Consider the following 8,228-nt stretch of genomic DNA (forward strand, 5'->3'; position numbering starts at 1 on the left):
AATATATCTCCATTCCTGAGTTTTCCCCTTCACAGAGAGAAACAGCAGACAACAAGCACACAAACTGCTCAGCTGTAACTGTTCCAAGTCGAATAATTACAACTTGTCAGAAAGAATTAATTTTCCCATTTCTCATAAAGATGTGTAAAAATTACCATGTTATTATACACTGACACTCTCTGGAGGCAGACACAAAATTTAATTTTGAATTCTTTCCGCATATTAAATTAAATCCATAAATAAGAGTTTAGACATTCACTCGCAAGCATATGTTCATTGGGAGTGTAAGCCAACACGAGCTCGCCTGTAATGGCTGTTGTAATGTTTTAATAGCTCGCTTCTTCTAAGCACCAATAAATTTACATGATCATAACCGTCCTAGGCATACAAGGGGCCCATTACTGTCTGGGCACAGGCAGCAGCGTTAACAGGATGGAAAAAATGGAAAAAGGAAGGAGGGGAAAAAAAAACCTCTTAAATAAAATTAGGCAACTGCACTTGTCAGCTGCTTCATGATTGAATTTTTAATATTGTGGTCAATTGGTTAAAACAAATAATGGGATAAAATATTTTAATGTATTTAGAATCTGTTTCTGCGGTTAGTCCACAAAATAGGTTTGAGGTCTTTTTTTTTTTTTTTTTTTTTTTGCTGGGTTTTCATTCAAAAAGAATAAATAGAGAAGAAGGACAAGAGAATTTCAATCTTGTTGTTCGTCGGGAATAATTTTATTTTGCAGACATACATTGCCATTGACCAAAAAAAAAATTGGGCATAATGAGGAGATTTAAAATGAGGACATTTGCATTCTTGGTATTGGTATTAGACTATTTCAGATTTGGCTCAAAAGGTGATTCTCTTGTTTGTGTGTTTGTTTGTAGGTACTGGGTCTTGAACTCAGGGCCTGGGCACTGTCCCTGAGATTTCACTCAAGGCTGGAAACTCTACCACTTGAGCCACAGCTCCACTTCTGGGGTTTTGATGGTTAATAGTTGACAAGAGTCTTACGGACTTGCCCACCTCAGTTGGCCCTGAACTGCAATCCACTGATCTCAGCCTCCTAAATAGCTGAGAGTACAGGTGTGAGCCACTGGTGCCCAGCAAAGTAGGATTCTTTCAGCCAACAGATTGCTTGAAAACTACTGGGATGTTAAGAATTGAGCTCCCAAGCTGAGTCTCAGTAAAACTCAGTAAAACTTTGGGGTACACTAACTCCCCACCTACATGCCCTTTACCTGCATGACAGAATGCTGTCATTTAGCCACAAAAATGAATCCATACATGGAACTCAAATCCATACAGTGTGACCTTTACAGGTATAGACCCCTTTCAATGGGGAGTGTTTACTGAACACAAAACTTATTTGCTAACTTCTGGGTGTAAATCTATACTGGCTGTCCACACAAAATATTGGATCGCCAAATCCATTATGCAGTTCACAGTGCTCAAGGATTTTTTTTCAGAGATTAAAAAGTTCCAAGCAGGGGGCTGGGGATATGGCCTAGTGGCAAGAGTGCTCGCCTCGTATACATGAAGCCCTGGGTTCAATTCCCCAGCATCACATATACAGAAAACGGCCAGAAGTGGCGCTGTGACTCAAGTGGCAGAGTGCTAGCCTTGAGCAAAAAGAAGCCAGGGACAGTGCTCAGGCCCTGAGTCAAGCCCCAGGACTGGCCAAAAAAAACAAAAACAAAACAAAACAAAAGTTCCAAGCAGGAGTTGGTCTTACAGTGTATGCAGATGCTGGCCAAATGACTTTCTTAATACAAGTATTAATAGAAGCTAGGGGTTAAGATGGGGCTTGGGGAGTAGGGAAAGAAACAGGGAAGAACTAGTGCACAGAGGGAAAAATGACTATCTCATAAAAGCATGACAAACATTTGCTGTAAGAATGCCCTGTTTGTCATGCTTGGTGTGTGTGTGTGTGTGTGTGTGTGTGTGTGTGTGCGTGTGTGTACTGAAGCTTGAATTCAGAATCTGGGCACTCTTCCTTAGCTTTTTGACTCAACTACGCTTCTGGCTTTTTGCTAATTAATTGGAGATAAAAGAGCACAGACTTTCTTTCTCAGGCTTCCTTTGAATTGGAAACCTCAGATCTCAGACTCCTAAACAGCTAGGATTACAACTAGTGTGACAAACCTTGGGTTGCATTTTAACTTGATAACTCACTATCAAATCCCAAGTTGCTATATACTGTTGAGACGTGCAAAGAGTGGTTTGAGATTTATCTGTTTGGGACAAAAGATTAATCCTACCCAGTTACTTGACCGGCAAAGACAGACAATTAAAATTATCCCTCCTTCATAAGAAAAAAAAAATGTAGCACTGGAGGTGTGGCTCAAGTGGTAGAGCACTAGTCTCTCAAATGTAAGGCCCTTAAGTTTACATCCAATACACCAAAAAGAAAGAAGGAAGGAAGGAAAGAAGGGAGGGAGAGAGGAAGAGAGAAAAATGGAAAAAAACAAAGAAAGAAGAATGAAAAAATGGAAAGACTCTACAAAAGATCTTTGAACTTTTCCAATAAGGCTTGCATTAACTCCTAACAATTTAGAATTCATTTTTTTTTTTTTTTTTTTTTTTTGGCCAGTCCTGGGCCTTGGACTCAGGGCCTAAGCACTGTCCCTGGCTTCTTCCCGCTCAAGGCTAGCACTCTGCCACTTGAGCCACAGCACCGCTTCTGGCCGTTTTCTGTATATGTGGTGCTGGGGAATCGAACCTAGGGCCTCGTGTATCCGAGGCAGGCACTCTTGCCACTAGGCTATATCCCCAGCCCCCTAGAATTCATTTTTGACAACAAATTGAAAGTTGTAATCATTGTTTACTCTTCCAAACATACATAATATAACCCCAAAATCCACCAGAGAAACTGCAGTTGCTCCAAACTAGTGGAACTCAATAGAAGATTCTCAAGTATGTTTATAGAAAAATCGAACTAAAATACTTCTATTTTCCCAGTGGCATGTTGCTATAGTTCTACCAAGTCCCACATTACAAAAAAAAAAAAAATTTACTAGGCCTCAAAAGCTTCATAGAAAAGGACAAAGTCCCTACATTGAGTATTTCTGGGAATTTCAGAAATAGAACAACTCTAAAACTTCGAAAACACACTGAGGAAAAAGGCTTCATTAACACAACTTTATTAAATGACGCAAACCTTTCTGCAAACCTCTCTCTTTACTGTTATAAAACCAGGTATGTATGTAGTGTTTCTCAAGCTTCCTTTTTAAATCTTTCTTCCCCTACAGGATTTAATTCCGGTTGCTATTAAAATGGTCTACCAGGTGAAACGTATTTATATTCTAAGTGCTGCAAATTGTTATTCCATGAAAAGGAAAAAGCAAAATCTGTCAGCAAGAAGTTTTCAGACAAAAATAAAAAGGCTATGAAGTATAGTTAGGTAATGGAAGATGGTGTGGGGTATTGAAAGATAGTTGGAAGGTTTTCTTAGTTAAACATATTCGTAGGTTGGTGGGAGGGGGAAAAAGTCTATTAATAATGTTACCTGTGTCATACAAGATTCCAAACAGGAGAACATATTACATTATATCCTTTTTATAAAAGGTGCTCCTATTTTGTAAGTGGTAAGCAATAATCCTGGGTTCAAATGACCCTCTACCTTTTTCAAAATGGAAACTTATATGTTCCCCAACCCCCAAAAATACCTTCACCTGACTACTGATTCCTAATACATAGCTATATATCTATATAAATATAGATACATATAGCACATTTCTCATTCCAACAGTGAAAAAAATAGTATATTTGATTATTTCTTGTATGATTGAATCAGTGTGACATGTGATCCAAACCCTAATATCAATATTAACAGGCACTCACAAAATTGGAGTTATTAGAGTCTATGATAAAAGGCAAGTTGGAATAGTTTCTGAATCAGGGGAGGGGAGTATAATTACTCCAGTTATTGAATTAACTCTTACTTTTCTTATTTTTTTTTGGGGGGGGGGTCAAGTCCTGGGAATTGAAGTCAGGGTACTGTCCCTGAGTTTTTGTGCTCACGGCTGGTGCTCTACGCTTGAGCCACAGCTCCACTTCTGCATTTTATGTGTATGTGTGTGTTTAATTGGAGATATGAGGCTCATGGACTTTCCCCCCTCAGGCTGGCTTTGAACCACAATCCTCAGATCTCAGTCTCCTGAGTAGCTAGAATGACAAGCATGGGCCACTGGCACGTGGTTGAGTCATAGTCTTATTTAAGTGTGCTAGCTTTTGTGAAGGGAATGGAATCATGAGCTAGAAAAGAAAGTGAGCATTGTAAACTCCGCTTGAAGTTTCACTAAAATAAAATAGCTGGGACCAACCTGTACTGTCATTTTCTTTCACTCTTTTTTTTTTCTTTTTGTATTTACTTTTTCATGTTCTTCTTGAAAAGAATTTTGGAAAAAAAGAAAAGAAAAATTGCTTATTTTCCAACTCCCCCACCCACAGGAAATGAACAATTACTGCCAACAGAGGAAAATTTTTCCCAGAAATAGAACAGCATCAAAATCTCAAGGTTGTACTCAATAAATATAGGAAAAGAAGAGACCAGAAAGTCAAAGGGAGCTTCAGCATGGCCTTGCTTCTCTCTAAATTGTCCCTCAATTCTATTGCATGGGATGGAGTTTCAATTGAGAAGGACTGAAACACTGAACTCCCAAGGTATGGAAGGAAGACCTAGGAGATGGCTTGAATATCATGAACGAAAGTGTCATACCTCCAAGGAGGTCTCCATTTTAAAGTTAAGCTCTTCTAGATGACACAGAAAGAAGATGGTGAGCTATCATATGAACCCTGGCACTCAGAAGCATAATGTTTTCCATTTTCCTTCTCTATAGCATGGACGCTCATCTCATTATCCTCTGGTCCCATCTACACTTATGTTTTTAAAAATGGGCTTTAAGTAGTTGTACAAGGGAGATGTCATTGAACAAAGTGCCATCTGAATATGACGCATCTTGATCTATGTCTCCCTTTCTACATCCTCACCCACCTTTAATCCACCCCTTCCCTTACACATCTCAATTTTGTGGAATATACAAGGAATTCTTGACTGCATTGTTCACTCTCTCATTCATCTACCCCTTTCCCTGTGTCCCTCCCTTTGCATGTACCAAATTCTAGGTGCTTATTTTGTTGGGCTCTGACTTAGTCTTTCTAAAAAAAAAAAAAATTGTACAATTAGAGCGCTCCATAACATCTCTTATAATTCAGTTAACTGATTTAGAACTGCTTGCATACCCCCCAGTGTATTTACTCATAGATTTACAGACACATTCAAGCTCTACTTCTGGCTTTGGAGCAGTTAATTGGAGGGAGATAAGAGTCTCATGGGGACTTTTCTTCCCAGGCTGGCTTTGAACCACAATCCTCAGATCTCAGCCTCCTGAGTAGCTAGGATTACAGGTGTGAGCCACCGGCACCTGGCTACTTAATATAATTCTTTGCAAGGCTTTTCATTTCCATATGAGTGGTACAATATCATTCTTTTTAATGGATGAATAAAATTCCATTTTGTATATAAACCACATTTTCTTGGTCCATTCATCCACTGAGGGGCATCTAGGCTGATTCCTTATCTTGGCTATGATGAATAATACTGCAATGAACATGTAGTATTGTGGTGGTGACTTTAGCGGGGCCTTGTTTGTGGTCTAATGGGTAAATACTCAGGACTGGAATTGGGTCATAGGGTTGTTCTATGTTTAGCTTTTTGAGAAACCTCTATACTACTTTCCGGAGTGGTTGAACAAGTTTACACTCCCACCAACACTGTATTGGAATTCTTCTTGTGTCTAGGAATATGGTTGAGTGGTAGAGTGCTTGCTTTGTATACATGAAGCCCTGGCTTTGATTCCTTAGCACCACATATATAGAAAAAGCCAGAAGTGGTGCTGTGGCTCAAGTGGTAGAGTGCTAGCCTTGAGCAAAAAGAAGCCAGGGTCAGTGCTCAGGCCCTGAGTTCAAGCCCCAGGACTGGCAATAGATAGATAGATAGATAGATAGATAGATAGATAGATAGATAGATAGATAGATAGATAGACAGAATTCCTTTTGGGCCACATCCTTGTCAGCATCTGCTTGTTTTCTTGGTAATGTCTATCTTAACTGGGATGAGGTGTAATCTCAGTGTTCTTTTGATTTGCATTTCTTTTTATGGCCAGAGATATTGAATATTTCTTCATGTGTCTATTAGCCATTTTTACATCTTCTTCTGTGAAGTCTGTTTACTTTCTTTTCTATCCACATTTCTGTTATTTGTTTTTCTTTCAAACACATACTAATGAGACCAAATTACCAGGGACTGGAAAAACTGTCCCACCAGATACAACTTTGAAAATAAAAGTATAAATATATGGGAAAAAATGCTTTTTACAAATAGTGGCCACCCGGCAACAGGAAGTCATGAAATAAAACTCGATAAATGTAATTGCCAGGGCTTTCTATCATGAGAATTGCTGAGTTTGTGGCTAAAAGACACAAAGCTCAGGGATGGTGATGGAAATGAGAAGACAGAGCTGAATTCAGGAAGTTTCAGGCAGCTAGAGTTAGTGGACTCAATCTTAGGGGAGAGGTGGAGGGAGAAATTCAATGTGTGGAGGAGCTTACTCAAGTTTTCCGCCCAATTTTGATTGGCACAGATGTGAGGACAATGTTCAAGGCTGGGAAAAGACTTGCTCCTAAGAATGAGAAGATATGGAGTTTGTACATGCCTGGAATAAAGCTTTTCTTTTTCTTTTCTTTTATTTAAACTAGCCACATTGGAAAAACAAACCATTTACAGAGTGGTGTTAGAGTACTGAAAAATGTCTTCGTTTAGTAGTATGGTAAAATTAGCTGTAGAAAAAAATATGCTGGTTTAATTCTACCTAGGAAATATTAAAAGCAATATCCAAAGAGATGGATCTATTTGCAAGTGACTTCCATGAAAAAAAAATCAAGATATCTATAGGAATATGGATGTGTGTAGCACCCAGTCAGGTAAACTTCATAAACTTTGTCATCCAATGAAATCTCACTAGGCATTCCATGAGATCAAAAATATTGATTCTGGGTAGAAGAAAAGTCAATCACTCAAATCATTACACAATGTTAAGATTGCTAAACCATCTAACAGCTATGTAACTGCTTTTCACATAGTCAAGAACCTAAGGAAAAAACTAAGTAAAAGCATAATATCCCCTCCCCCCCAAAGACCCAAATATAACTTAAAAATAAGAATGCTGGGGAAAAATGCATTCTAACAAAAAAATATAAGCCCAGATAAATTTCTGGTATATTCTACTACTTAGAAAAATGATAAGAGAGTCTGCATATGTTCCTCAACAAAGATGAAATGAAGGAATTAAGCCATTTCATTAAGCTAATATATGCCGATGGCAAACCATATAAACAGATATGTATTATATGACATGTATTATATAATATATGAAATATACAGTTCTGTATCACATATCAACAAAAATTCAAATATTCTTTAAAATATTAGTAAATGATCTTCTATAATCAGGGAGTATACATTCTAAATGAACTTACCCAAGGCCATCTCCCATCTAACAGAAAGAGAAAAAGAAAGTTTTGGACTTAGAATCTAGGAATGGAGACATTGTGTTTCAAAAGGAGAGTTGAGTAAGGAAACTTGCCTGTGTGAAGACCTAGCATATTTGCTCCTTGGGTCCTGGATCAGTTCCCTGGGCCAAGAGAAGGAGAGAACTTTCTAGAAAGTCTAATGTGAATCTAGGACGCTACACACACAGAGAAGTCGTCCTCCAGAAAGCAGGGCCAGACAAATTGCCAAAAAGACAATTATGCTTTTAACATTACAAGAAAAGCTGATCCAGCTACGCAGGAGGCTGAGATCTGAGGATCACGGTTCAAAGGCAGCTAGGACAGAAAAAACTGTAAGACTTTTATTTCCGATTACACACACACACACACACACACACACACACACACACACACACCCTGGAAGTCGTGCTGTGGCTCAAGTGGTAGAGCACTAACCTTGAGCAGCAAAGGACAGCTCCGAAACCCTGTGTTTAAGCCCAAGGACTGGTACCAAAAAATAAAAGATAAATTAAATAAATAAAAATAACAAATAATTCTATCTCTAGAGTGACAGGTGGGACTTTCTAAAATAAAACATTGTCTAGCCTCCCTGTATCTTTTTTTGTCTTTGTCCCTCTGTCCATCTGTGTCTTTCTCGTTCTCTCTGTATCTTTTTCTGTCTCTC

General features: G+C 38.6%; 1 protein-coding gene across 8 annotated transcripts in view; it reads right to left on the minus strand.

Annotated features, from left to right (window-relative positions):
* Positions 1-8,228, minus strand: part of Sox5 (SRY-box transcription factor 5) — an 884,924-nt gene that overhangs the window by 558,676 nt on the left and 318,020 nt on the right. The window lies entirely within an intron of this gene.

The sequence above is a fragment of the Perognathus longimembris genome, chromosome 27 (assembly GCF_023159225.1).
Source record: "Perognathus longimembris pacificus isolate PPM17 chromosome 27, ASM2315922v1, whole genome shotgun sequence".
Classification (NCBI taxonomy): Eukaryota; Metazoa; Chordata; class Mammalia; order Rodentia; family Heteromyidae; genus Perognathus; species Perognathus longimembris.